The sequence below is a fragment of the Parasteatoda tepidariorum genome, chromosome 4 (assembly GCF_043381705.1).
Source record: "Parasteatoda tepidariorum isolate YZ-2023 chromosome 4, CAS_Ptep_4.0, whole genome shotgun sequence".
NCBI lineage: Eukaryota > Metazoa > Arthropoda > Arachnida > Araneae > Theridiidae > Parasteatoda > Parasteatoda tepidariorum.
Genome location: NC_092207.1, coordinates 15,071,028 through 15,086,216, shown reverse-complemented (window position 1 = coordinate 15,086,216; position 15,189 = coordinate 15,071,028). Strand labels below are relative to the sequence as shown.

Genomic DNA, 15,189 nt, shown 5'->3' with positions numbered 1-15,189 from the left:
TAAGTTTGACAGCGTCGTTTCAACCTGCTTGAAGTTATACGATACGGCTTTAATTCATTTAAATATTAAGTGAAACTGTTCGTTTTTAACAATAAGTTCAACAAGTATTGTTTAAGCCATGATGGCTTTCAGGGGATAGAGCGTTCGCCTTCCAATTAGATAAACCGGGTTCGAATCCCAGCGATGACTGGTCGATACGAATTCCGCATTCGGCTTGCACCGACCACAGTGCTGACGTAAAATATCCTCAATGGTAAACGGATCATGGTTAGAGTCTCCTTACCGTCTGGCTAACCTTGGGAGGTTCTCGTGGTTTTCCTCTCAATGTAACGTAAATGTGGGTTAGTTCCATTAAAAAGTCCTCCACGAAGGCAAATTTCTCCCAATACTTGACTCAGCAGTTCCCTTCTCTTCTGTATTGGGTTCAAAATTACAAGACTACGGAGTTGAACACTAGTAGTCATAAATGCAAAAAAAAAAATGGGTCGGCTGTTCAACTACGGTTACAAAATAAAATAAAAAACAAGTATAGTTTTAACCTGCTGAAGTTGAAAGTTTAACAGTTTCAACTTTAACCAACTTAAGTTTAATGTTTAATAATGTGGTTAAAAATTGCTTGAATTCAATATTAGGTTTACTCGTAAGTAAAATTGTAAGTTTATTTAATTTATCAAGAGAAAAAAAAATGGCGAGAAGCAACTATTTCTCATAAAATTTCAAATTTTTATTTTATAGACTTTAAAGAAATGAACAAGAGAAAATTTTTTATTTTTTCCAATTCTTTGATTACAAAGAGATTCGGTTTTTGTTCACAAAGTTTTTCCATTTCTAATCGAAAGATGCTTCAAAATATTCCAAATCAGAATGTCGTCATCTGAAAAAAAAGAAAACAGTTCTTTAAACTTATATCTAATCAAGAGATATCAAAGAAATTATTTTTTTCTTTTTCACTTTAAAAAAAGTGAAATAAAAAATTAAATTGAATCCCGCATAACCTAAATAAAAAAATAAATTCTCAATCCACTCAAAACTTCACATACTTCATGATTTCTAAAAGAAACACGAACAAATCGAAAAACCGCGTTAGAACAACCGAAAGAATTAATTAGTATTCGACAATGCTTCCTTTTTGTCATTAAAGTAATGAGAATGCGATCGAATTTCTTACCGTGTGGTTTCGAATTCCATGTTTTCTTTGCTTTTTCTTCGGTTTTTGTAATTCCGAATAACTTTTTTTTTATTCAAAAACCTGCATTATTTTATTAAGTGGGCTTTTTCTTTCTCGTATTTATATGTACCTTCGGGCTATTCGAAAAAAATTAAATTCAACTCTTCAGCAAATTATGCAGGTTCGATTCATTGCAGACGATGTTGTTTTAATGCAAATTGTTGTTTCAACTCGATCATAGTATCATTAAGAAATGCGATCGTCTGCTATATTTAATAAAATCAAGCACTTCAACTGCAACAATACAACTCTGAATTTATGCGTGTTTGTGGCACGCATTTGTTCTATTAGATGAATTTTTTAATTTTCAAATTAAAGAAAAAACAAGCAAAAAGTACCAAAACAATGGAGTTGGAAACAAAAACACGAGGAAGGAAAATAATAATTTAATAACATCTTTTCAATTAACTTAAATTGTAATTCAATAAACATGGAAAAGCAAATAATGCTGCTTTGTATTTAAAATTTGTTTTTCCTTTTTTCCTTAAAAAACTTTTAATGTTTATTGTTTCAAGCCACATTATTTTGCTTTATTTTTAAATAAAGTACATACATAGGTTGCACATAAAATAACGTGAGGTGTTTCAAGTTAACAAAAACAAAAACAAAGCTTGCGAAATTTTCAAACGAAAAAAAAAATGTTCCCAATTATGTATTTGGTTTCAATTTTAACAATAAATAAATAAATAAAATTTTTTTTTAAATGAATAAATGGTAAATAAGCACTTGAAACCGAGAGGCAAAGATTTAACGCTTCCAGCATAGTATGTAATTTTCTGATCAGCGGTTTCCAAATTTTGTCGGCTATGAAACCCTAAATGATCAAATTTCTTTCTGCGAAACCCCGACTTTGTAAATAATGATGCACATAAAATAAAGTAAATAAAAACAATATATAGTTAAATATATATAAACAATTGTGATCGTTATGTCCAATAAAAGACTATTTTATCCTGAAAAGATTTAATAGAAGAATGATTTTTTTCATAGTTTTTGTTCCTTAATATAGCTTTAAATTAGATTTTATATCCGATAGTTGAATTTGCACTTCTGGAATTGTATCTAATTTAGTTTTAAATTTGTGTCTACAGTAAATTCACAAGATGAAAATAAACTAAATAAGCCGAATGATTATTTATTTTATTTTCAGACTGTAAATTTAAAATAAATTCCATGTTAAATTTTGTTTCGATGTTGTTCTTGATTAAATGAAAGCTGAAAGAACTGTTATAAGCGTTGAAAATGGTAACCAAGGAAACATATTTCGTTATTTTAGCGAATTTAGTTACTTTATTTTAATTTTAAAAGCGCGATGATAAATACTGATGCAGCTTCTCATAAATCCAGGTCTTTTTCAAGTCAAGATATTGTTTTCAGAAAAATACTGATTAAAAAAAAAAATGATTCAAATTCTTTTCAATTTATTTTTTTATTGGATTTTTATTTTAATTATATGAAGAGAACCGAAATATTAAATAAATAATAGATTATTAATTAGATGTAATAATAAATACAGATTTCAAAAATCATATCTGGGAGATAGAAACAAGTTCTTACTCTCGGAACCCCTTTTTCATGGAACCCTAGGGTTTGGCGGAATACCATTTGGGAACCGCTGTTCTCGATCATTAAAATAGCGACCATGCTATGTTGAAACAGTTTTTGAGTAAAAGATTATAGGTACACTTTTTTTCTTATCTTTCACTGTTGAATATAATAAAACGTATCAAAATACTAATAAATTAACAAAAAAGATGGTCATTTTTTAAATTGCCTTAAAATACCTTTTTCTAATAAAATGAGGCACGACATGAAAGTTGTTATGGAAAAAAATTATTCTACAGTTAAGATTTTAAGAAAATTTTAAAAGTTATTTTTATAAAATGTATGTAATGCCATTGTGTATAAACGAATGAAGGAATATTTATTACTATATTATAGAAGTAAAGAAACATTTAAAAATATACGGATAAATAATTTTAAATAAGAAAAAGGATTCATAAAAAATATGGTTTGCGATCATATAGATATTATGGGAATCTCATAAAAACTATGAATCATGATCATATAAGAAATGTATAAGATATTATAGAAAATGGTAGATTGCTTTTTTGAAAATTTATATTTTATTTATAGAAAATTTTTGATAATTATGTTATAGAAATACATATTATATAAATGTTGGTAGCGATCTTATGCAAAATGTAGGGCTTTTATAAAGAGTATAGAATGCGATAATCTGGAATATTTAGAAATCTTATATAATGCACACGGATTGTGGTCATATAAAGAGTTTGAAATTTTATGTAATATACGGATTGTGATCATATAAGAGTATTGAAATCTTATATAATATACGGATTGAGACCCTATAAAGATTTTGAAATCGTATATAACGGATTACAATCCTATTAAGGTATTAAAATATTCTATAGCATACGGATAGTGATCATATAAAGATTTTGAAATCTTATATAATATACGGATTGATATCATATAAAGATTTTGGAATCGTATATAACGGATTACAATCCTATCAAGGTATTAAAATATTCTATAGTATACGGATAGTGATCATATAAAGATTTTGAAATCTTATATAATATACGGATTGATATCATATAAAGATTTTGGAATCGTATATAACGGATTGCAATCCTATTAAGGTATTAAAATATTCTATAGTATACGGATAGTGATCATATAAAGATTTTGAAATCTTATATAATATACGGATTGATATCATATAAAGATTTTGGAATCGTATATAACGGATTGCAATCATATTAATATGTTGAAATATCATATAATATACGGATTGTGATCATATAAAGGTATTGAAATCTTATATAACATAGAGATTGTGATCACATAAAAATATCGAAATCTTTATTAACATAACATAACATAACATAACATAACATAACATAACATAACATAACATAACATAAGGTTTTTGATGCTATAGACAATATAGGAATTTTGTAGGAAGTATTAATGAAGATCGTATCGAAAATATGAGAATTTTGTTCGCGATCTAATCGAAAATATAGGAATTTTATAGAATACATAAAATGCGTTCATATAAAAAAATATAGGCATCTTATTTAACTTAAGAACTGAGACCTTTTAGAAATATAGGAATCTAATAAAAAATATGAATTATGATAGAACAGAAATCTTAAAAAAATATATAGCTTGTGGTAATGTAATATATTTATCTGGTAATGTAATATATTTATCAGGTAATGTATTATATTTATTTATATCTGGATACAATCTAATAAAGAATGTATGGTATGGATTTGAGTTTACCCTTTACCACATTTGAAAATTATACTTTGAACTACAGAAAAATATTTAGAGCTGCGCTGTAAAAAATATTTTGGGTAAAATAACTGCAGAAAGTACATTCACCATGAGTGCAACATTCTCAGATCTGTACATTTTACCGTAAAATATATTTTTTACCGCAGAGTTTCATATCGTCATTTTTGTAGTATTTATTTAATTACTATGATTTAGTCATTTAAAATCTTTCCGTATCGGTAATTTTATCTGAAATATTTTTTTAATTACATGATTTAGTGATTTTACTGTATATATTACTTTAACAATTACGGTACATCAGATTTTTTGTTCCGTAAAAATCTTATGATAAAATGAATTTTGCGGTAAAAAGAATTGGATTTCGGTACTTTTTACCTTGAATTTAGCCGTCATTTTTTATAATGTACGTCTTCGTAAAATAATTTATTCTTACTGTAAATTTAAAAATTTTTTTTTACATGGTTCAAAGTAAATTATTTTACAAGGCGAAACTCCTCCCTTTAACAGCAAAGTAAACGTTTTCTCCATTATTCTAGAAATTTTCTAGATATTCGAATAAATTGAAGTGAAGATGAAAATTTAGAATTATCTAAAACCTCACAAAATTGGCGTCTAATAAACATTGTTATTTAGTACAGGTAGAGGAACTATTAGAAATCACGTGATTATCCATAAAAAAAAGTAACCTTTCAAAATTCAATGACTGGTATGAATTAATGACGTCACGCGACAGGCAAACTCTACCTTCGAGACCGTGTTTGTTGGAGTGTGAAACATGATATTGATTGATTTTCATTGTTTAGACGATTTTTATTTGCACCCGTCCAAATGTTCTTCTTTTTTCTGAGTTAATATAATTCGTACATCACCCATTGTTTTCTTGGCGAAATATTTTAAAATTAACGATACATGCGAAGAGTCATCGATGAATAGTTATGGGAATTCTTTTTTAATGAAAACTGCCTCTAGCAAGTTGTTTAGCTTCGGAACAAGCTGTAAATCTTCTTCTAACTTTCAAGGCGCTTGCGGAGTGGAGTTGAGTTGTGTGTGATTATCTGGGCATTCATTTATTTATCATCAATAGAAATGAAAAGATTCGTAATTCAATTGTTTTTTGACGCCCGTATTGGTGTTTTGTTTATGTCTTCTGAGAGTTTTATAACGTTTTTACGTTTAGAAGAGATTTTGTTTATAAGCTCGTAGTAAGGTCAATCGAAGGTTAATGTAAACAAAAACTTAAATTCTCATTTTTTTTACTGTGAAAGATTGGAAAAAAATATTGATCGAAAAAAACTATTTAAAGAATTTAAAACAGCGTTTAAATAAATAAGCGTTGATAAGTCTTTAAGAGAAAAACAAAAGTTGCATGTATTTCTTGGGTACGTTAAGATAAAATGGGAATTCTTGCACAGAGGAAAAAAGTGTGCCCTAAACTACCAGAATAACTTACAGTGTTTCTAAATCTATGGGAACACAAGGAGGTCAGTAATTTTTAACGAGGTGCTTTGGAAATGAGTTTGGTAAAATAAAATATAGTTTTACTAAAATACAGTTCAATAAGTATGGTTTTAAAATCTGTGATAAAATTTGGTAATTGAGACAAAGTTTGGTAATTTTATTATGATATTTTAGTGCATAGCATAAAAATCATTTATTCGGTTAAATTTAATTTTCAGTTTTGTATGAATTACCAAATTATGTGGCGATAGGAACTACAATTCTGAAAACCAGAATTTCCGATAATCTCTTACCGTATAACTAGAAAAATTACCAAATGGTTTAAATGTCATATATCTTGGTTTTATTAACCAGAATTACGTCTTTTTTAATATATGTATTTATTCATTTTTACCCAAAACATTATTGCCATACATTACAATTATTTTACCAGATTTTTCTCCATGAACCAGATTTTTTTTCGCCACGTGTATCTCCGTGGAAAATATTGAAATCACATTGTAATTAGATTAAAGCAATAAGTATAAGCATTTATTATAATACTTTGTAAAAAAAATTATAATGTAACTTAACACCGAAAAAGAAGGTTTCTGACGTAGCGAAACGGCGAGAATTTTTTTTTTTTCATTTCTTGATATAAAGTAGCTACCACTTTTTTTCAGTATTCAGTAACGCTAGTATATTTATTATTACATTAAGATAAGATACACATAAGAACAGCAATGTTACTTTTAAAAGACAATATAAAGTAAAAGTCATTAATTTAGGATGCATATATACACTAGTTCTTAAAATAAAATTAGTTAGTAAATCAAAGATGCTTGTAACACGAAGGGAATATTAACACGAATTCAAATTAAGCTTAACAGAGCAGAAACGGATAGAAACAATGCACTCTAAAAATATTCAATATTGCTTACAGAGATTTAAAAACTAAAATATAACTATCCTTTTTAAACATTTAAAATATACGTGCACAGTTTATCGGCGAACTTTTGATTCAGTAAATGTACTGCAACATTGGCGACAACAACAAACTCGCGCCATTTTGTATTCAAATGTAAACCATCTATAGAGCATATCCAAAGTGAAATCAAAATTGTTGCTTTTCGAATCGAATATATTCAATGTATGATGTAAAAGCACTTGAGCTTGGTGTTAACTTTTCCCATTTAATTTTATATTTTATATCCGTCGTCGAACAGCCGATCCAATTTTTGGGTTTACGACTGCTGATGCTCAATTCCGTAGTTTTGTAATTTTTGAATAAATCCAGAAAACAAGGGAACTACTGGATCAAGTATTGGGAGAAGAAGACTCCTGAATCAGTACCACCAGATATATTTATTTGTTATGGGAACATGGAGGAATTTGTGACTTGACAGATTTAACGTGCATCAGTCACCATTTACTACACGGGGAGTCTTCGGCCGGATAGATCGAACCCACGGACTTTAGGACATGGGATCAGTGCCCTACCAACTTTTCCCATTATAAAAGTTAAAGATTTATTTAAACCTCTTAAATTGTATATGAAATCTTGATTTGTTTTCAACTTTAAAATAAAAGTTCCCTGGCGCAACTTTTTTGGGATTGTTCAAACTTGGAGAGATAGTACACTGAGAAAAAAGTATGGTTAAAACTGCCAAAGTATGGCAAAAATTATCATTTTTTAAGCTCTACAAGAACACCAAAAAGCTCCGTAATTTATACCATAGTATTTTTCTAATGATTTTGGTAAAATTAAAGATAAAAAATGGTTTTATAATTTATAAAATTCGGTGGTCAAATTTGCTAATTTTATCATAATACCTTGAAGCATGGTATAAAAATTATGTATTCGGTTAAATTTACTTTTCAGTTTTGAATACTTGACTAAATGTGTGGTAGTAAAAATTATAATTTTGAAAATCGAAATTTTCGGTAAACCGTTACCAATAAAACGGAAAAATTACCAAATGAGCTGTTTAAACACCATTATTATATTTTTTATATTTCCTATATTATTCAAACATTTTTATATTTTGGTTTCATTAATCAGGAGTCATGATGATGATACAGTATAATCATGATACATTGACCAAATTCTACCACATTTCAAAAATTTGATCACATAATATTAAAAGAAAGCCGCATATGTTTTACCAAAATCTTAACAAAAGCTCTTTGCTAAAAATTACCAAGTTTTTTGGTGCTCTATGGTCCTGTTTATGGTCCTATAGAACCATAAATATTTAAATTTTACCATATTTCGGTAGTTTTGACCATACTTTTTTTCTCGGTTTAAATTTTGAAAAAACCAAGAATACACAAATCAAAAAATATAATAAAATTCAAGATTTTGAGTAGAGTCTTTTTGAGTAGTTTAATGTTTACAGTATATGTAGATAAGTTCTAAGCGTACAACAGACCATTACAATTGTCACAGACATTTACTTATTTCATTTTCTATACCTCATTAAGATGACAGTTTTTGAAAAGTATTTATCTATGCAGTAAAACTTGACTCATTTTCACAAACTAGCACTAATTCAATATTTTCATTTCCTTTTTTTTGCTGGTATAATAAGTACTGATAGGACAACATTTCAGGCAACGGAGCGCATCGAATTGAACAAATTGCGAATTCTTCATAATACTCGCTTAAAGACATTCGTTCTTTTACCTTTTATTATCGCGCTCATCTTAATTTTATTTTTTGTTAGATCCATATTTTTTTAAAAAAAAAATTGAGATTCACTTCGCAGTGTTTTTCCTGAGATACGCTGCTCTGAGCACTAATCATGCATTAATCTTAGATTGTTGTCTGATTTCATTGCTGATATTATATTTTTCAACACTATTAAGTTAATTTGAAAGAAGGAACAAGCACCTGAATCACGATTTCAAAGTTTCGTCCCAGTGTGAAGAAACTTAATATTTTTTTTTAATAATTTGTGTATTGTAAAATTTTCAATCACGTGAATAAAGCAATATTTTTAGATAATGTAAACGTTAATTTTTTTTTTATCAATTTGAATAATGCAATATTTTTTAATAATATGATTAAAAAAATCTTTTAATTATGCATATAATAATAATGCTCCTTATTTAGGTAAATAAAAATATTTCAGAAATGCTTCTAATTAAATGGTAATGCCTAAATGCTTCTGAAAAATCTCAAAAATCAAACTATCTATCTATGTATCTATTATACTACACGGTAAAAAATTCGCGGAAAAATGGTTAAATAACTGTTTATTTTATAGTTATCTTACCATATGCAAACGAAACAGCCAAATAACTATAAATAAGATGGTATTCAAACTGTTAACTGTGAGAAAAAACATTTATTAACTGTTTTCACCAAATAGTGTTAAACAACCAGAATTTTATAGCACTAACCAGTCCCACCTAATGAGGCCACTTAGCTCCTTGCGAATGGGTACATATTAAAGTCGAGAGGGCTAAGTTTTCAACCTCATGATCGACAGAACGAGGTTTGATTCCCATCGTTGACACCACAATATTTTCTCCATTTCCCTCAACTTCCCCCTGAAGAGTTTCCACTGTGTCGCACTCCCTAGTTTGTGACCCTAGGGCAGTGTTTCCCAAAGTGTGGTACGCGTACCCCCAGAGGTACGGGAACAGTTTAGTGGGGGTACGCGTTCTTATGCAAAATATATTGCAACAAACGAAAATTTCAAAAAATTTTATTTAAAAACAAAGCTACCCATGATAATTTACGATTACGCATTTTTCTATTGGCTATTTTTTGCACAGTTAATAATTAGTGGTGTCAACAGCCAGTTGTGATATTTAACTTTTGTGCATTTTTTTATAGTAAAAAATTCATTCATTTTTTTATTAGTGGTACACAATGTTACTAAAATTTAGAAAGGGTACACAAAAGTCATAAGTTTGGGAAACACTGCTTTATGGTATTAGAATATGTTACTCTCATTCACGCATAGCAGCTTCAAAAAGCTGCTTTATGCAGAAAAAAAAAATCTGGTATTTTCATGCAAGTAGTAAATGGTAAAAAAAAGACGTTTAGTTTTAGTTTGGACTCATGGTCCTTTAAACAGACTAGTTGTAAGCGGATTCAAAACCGTAAAAGGTAAAAAAGGTTTTTTTTCTCCGTAAACTTTGCGGTTAATTGAATGGCAAACTGTTGCAGATCATTTTATATTAATTTTAGAATGGAAATTCTAACAGTGTGGCCACTTTCTTAAATAATTTAAGGAAGTATCTTTGGATAAACAAATCTGATTATTATGCGCGAAAGTTTTTCGATTTGCTTAAAAGAAGTTCTCGAGATATGGCGAAATAAGCAAGAAATAAAATTAATATTAAGAGGTCCAAACTTTCGACCATTAAAATATTAACACTATATTTTCCAGATTGCTACTAAATCCCGTATTTTGAGGGGACATTAATCCGAATTCGTTGAAAAAAGTTATGTTCATTCAGAGAAAGTTCATTTCTGTGTCAGACATCCCAACTTAAAATATCATTTTCATTAATTAATTAGGTATTAAATATCCTCTTCAAACCATTAAGATTGAGTACTTACTACGTAAAAATCTGGTCTCTCTATCAAAATCTTCATTTCATCAGGAAGTTCGTTTTAATTTTTCTCTCTATACGTTTAAGTGAATTACACAAAAACTAAAGCTTTAACTGATAAAAATAACGGCAAAAAGCCTTAGGAACTCCCAAAGATTTTACGAACATAGCTATGGTGTTTGTAAAATATGTTTGGTTTTTGAATTATTTACTCTTAATTTCAGCAAAACATTTCCGCACCGTGTCCAAAAAGTCTGATAAAAATTACCGTTCTTTATGGCAGTGAAATTTTTGGCTTAAAAAAACAATAATGGTAATGGTAAATACTAATAATAATGGTAAATTCCAAGATATATAGTACTTAAACCATTCATTTGGAAATTCACTGTGATAGTTGTTATCAGAAACTAATGATTCGTTTTTGAAATTGGTTCATAGCAGCTAATTTGAACTAAATTATTAATATTTTTTCAGGCAAGTCTTTTTCTGCATACTTAACAAACATGTTTACTAAGTTTAATAAAATAACGTTAAGACAATATATATGGAATCCCAGTTTATACGGAATCCCAGTTTATACGGAATCCCAGTTTTTAGGCTATTTTCTAGAGGTCTAGAGGATTTTTAGGTTATTTTCTTCAGCTTTTAGGTTATTTTCCACAGATTGTTTTTTACAATGTATAAAATACATGATTTTTTTACACTAATTAAATTGTCTAAAATAAATTTTGTATAACACTTAGTTTTGATTCCTGTTTTTTTTATTCTTTTATTAATTATTAATTTTGGAATTTATATCTTTGAATTTACTATTTATTAGCTACGTGCAACGCAAATACGCGTTAGTTCTACAAATTTTTTTTTTTTATGAAAGCTAATTTTCCTTATTTTTGTTGCTTGATCTAGGAGTTACTTGGACTTTAGGGAATTTCTTTATCGTTTGGGTTGAGTACCAGGAGCTGGCAGGGTAATAAATCCAAATTTTATCGATTATAAAATTTTTACCGGGAAGATGGAGCCAGGCGGGTAAACGATTGAATTTTCTCCGACTAGCGGATTCAAGCACCTGGCAAAATTTTAACAACCGGAACATCTCTAGCATAATTATTCTATAGCATAATTTTCCAAGTATAATTTTTTAAACTAGCATAATTTGTGAGTGAAATATTTTAAATGCATAAATTTATGGAACATAAAAAAGATCTTAAATATTAACTGAAATCATTTTTCGAGAATTTTTTTTCTTTCTATATAATTTGACATTCTTTAAATTTCTCACTAGTTTAATGGGTTAAGTAGATGTTTCTGTTTAAGTCAAAGTTAAATGTTCAGTCTAATTTTTAAGTCTAAGTTAAATGTGTTCTGATATTTCTTTCTTTATTTAAAGCATCTATTTAATTATAGAAGAAGAAATTTCCTTCGTGAATTAATATTATAATTTTAAATAATCTTTTTTATAATCTTATTCTAATCTTTACTTTTTAAAAAAAATTGAAAATAGTTTATTTTTGTTTGTTTTTAGACAACTAAATAATGAATGATATTTTGAATCAAGGTCTAGAATTATCATTCTAATTGATTGAAAAGATTCACCAAGATGAACAAGTATAATTCTAAACGGAAAAAATTAAAATATAGACGTATGGCCTTGATTGATAATTTACAATAACAATTGTTGATTTAAATATTTTCTTTTGTATTTACTATCGCAAAATAATGGGGCATAATATGTTTTTATTGGAAAAAACACATTGTGTGTAAATGAAATTCAATAATTTTTGCCTTATTAATTATACAGTTTCATTGACAGAATACGATACGATAAAAAAAAAACACATAGAATTGATAAACAAGACGATTGAGAAAAATAGCTTTTAAATCATTGTAAACAACTAAAAATGACAATGAGATTAACTAATGAAAAACAGAACATTAAATATACTTTATTCAGCGATTATGTTTATTGGCGACTTGTATTTGTCATGAGTTACCACAGGAAGCTTTCTAGTCTAAATTATTTACGTAATTTTTACCGGAAATATTATTGTATACGCCAGTCTATATTTTTGTGAGATTTTTTTTTTTGCTCTTTGGAACAAAAAAATAAGATTGATTTCATTTCCCACAAAAAAAAGAAGAAAAAAAGAGATTGTTTTTATTTCGTAACGCAAAAATATTCATGTGGCTGCGTTTTCTAAACATTTTTTTATTAAGTTATCAATTCGATTCTATTTTTAGCTTATAATTATTGAATAAGTCACATATCAAGGGAAATATAAGTAGTTATAAATAATAAATATATAATTAATATTGAGGGGGAGGAACCCTCTCATATTAAGTTGAAGACAACTATGACAACAATAAACTTAAACATTTATTTAACAACTGAACATAACAAGCTAAAAACAGAAACATAAAAATTAAGTAAGACTGTGTGGGATAGAGACTGAGTAAAGTTCGAAGCTTCTTAAATACTGGGGCAGTTCCCAGGTTGCCGATCGTGTGTTTGTAATCCCGTTGATTCTTTTGGCGCCTACGCACCACGCCTGGCGCCACAATATACTTCAAATGAAATGTAGCACCAACTTGGGATTTTAATTCAAAAGAAGGCATAAATGAATAAAAGCAATTTTGTAGAGAAATTTTTTATCTTAGAGTAAAGAAAATGTTTCTATTTAATTTATTGTAAAAAATATTGCTTGAGTTATCAGTATTTGATAAATCTCCTGAGAGAATTGATAACACTTTAGTCATATTTGAAATTTCTTTTGGAATAACTCAGTAGGATTTAATTAACACAGTAGGATTTAATAATTTCTCATATGATCTGATCATATTCCTATCAAGAATTACATATTAAATTATGATATGCACTATAAAAAATTAAGGATCAAATTACGGTAAAAATTACCGGTACTCAGGGTGCAGGTACTTTTTACCGTAAAATATCCATTTTAACCGGAACACGTTACGGATCAAAAAATCTGATATTCCTTAATTTTAACAGCAATAATTACCGTAAAATCACTAGAACACTCTTATTAAATAAATATTACTGTAAAAATTACGATATGATATTTTATGAATGATGCACCCAAAATGCCGAAATTTTGTACCGTAATTTGATGTGATAAGTGTGTTAATAAGAATTTGAGTAAGAAACTGTGGTTTAAAATATGTAATATATAATCTATCTATACAATACAATAATTTTGTAAATATATATGTATATATATAAATATATATACACTCATGGACAAAAAAATTAGCTCACCAAGAAGGAGTAGTCAAAATGAAACGAAATTTTACATGCGTAATGACTACTTTGATTTAAGTTAATGATTAGAAAATCAAAGAAAAACGATAATCTTTGATTTTCTAAACATTTACTTACATCAAAGTAATCATTACGTATGTAATATTTCGTTTCATTTTGACTCCTCCTCCTTGGTGCGCTAATTTTTTTGTCCATGAGTATATATATATATGGAAAAAAATGAAGACAAAAAGGATAAAAGAAAATAGAGATTAACGAAGAAAATTTAAAATAATAATAATAAGTTTTATTGACTTGCTTGAAATTTAGTGCTTATTTATGAGCACTTGAAGCATGCTGTATATTTTTGAGGCGAATAATATAAACATGTATATTTCTGAAGTGAATAAAGTTTATACTCAAGTAAAGGGAAATATTTTTATATCAATATTAGTAAGGGAGCTTTAAGGTTTTCAGGATACTGTAATCACTGCAACAAGCATTGAAACTCAGAATGCCATAACTGTTAATTCAATGTTTACCGTAAATTATAATAGTACTAAAATTTAAAATACAGGAATTAAGATTTTCTCAACCTTAACCTGAATTACAACCCGAGGAATTTGTTTTACAATCAAAAATTGTAACTTTTGTTGAGTTGCCCAGAATGTGGACGGTTGTGTATTCAGATTCTGTTAGAAATAACGTCCTCAGTTATAATGCACTGTAAAAAAATTTGGATCAAATTATGGAAAATAGTACTGACACCAAGCCTGTCGGTACTTTATACCATAAAATACATTTTTACTAGAATATGCTACGTAAACCAAAAATCTGATATAGTGCAATTTTTACTGTAATAATTACAGTGAAATCATTGAACCTCTCCAATTAAATAAATATTACTGTAAACATTATATTATAACATTTTAGTGTAAAAATGAAATTTAAGGTAAAATGGATTTTACAAATGATGCAAAGTAACTTATACAGTAAACTGATTCAGAATATTTTGCATTAAATGAGAGAATAGCGACCACGACAATCAATTGAGCCCCTAAGACATACATTTTACGTTTACTTTAGTGAAATTCTAAATCAGTTTACTAAACTAAAATGCATTAAATATTCTTTTAATTTAATAAAAATGTTCCCAGTTTTTGTAAAAATGCTGTTCTTTTTTTCAATTAAGATTCACCATGTATCGTTATGTTTTTCTGCACCAAATAATATTATACAATCTCGCAAAAAAATATTTTTGAGGACTACTACATTCTTGACTGTTAATTTTTACTATGCAGTTTTTCTACTATACTTCCGCATAAATACATTTTTAAGAGGAATTTAAAGTGCCGTTCTTACTGCATTG

General features: G+C 27.9%; 1 long non-coding RNA gene across 1 annotated transcript in view; it reads right to left on the bottom strand.

Moving 5' to 3' along the window:
- Positions 1-747: 747 nt before the first annotated feature.
- LOC107441404 (uncharacterized) overlaps positions 748-15,189 on the bottom strand; it is a 265,160-nt gene continuing 250,718 nt past the window's right edge. Inside the window, exon 7 of the long non-coding RNA XR_001583730.3 lies at positions 748-874. This is a non-coding gene — a long non-coding RNA (uncharacterized lncRNA). The remainder of the gene's footprint in view (positions 875-15,189) is intronic.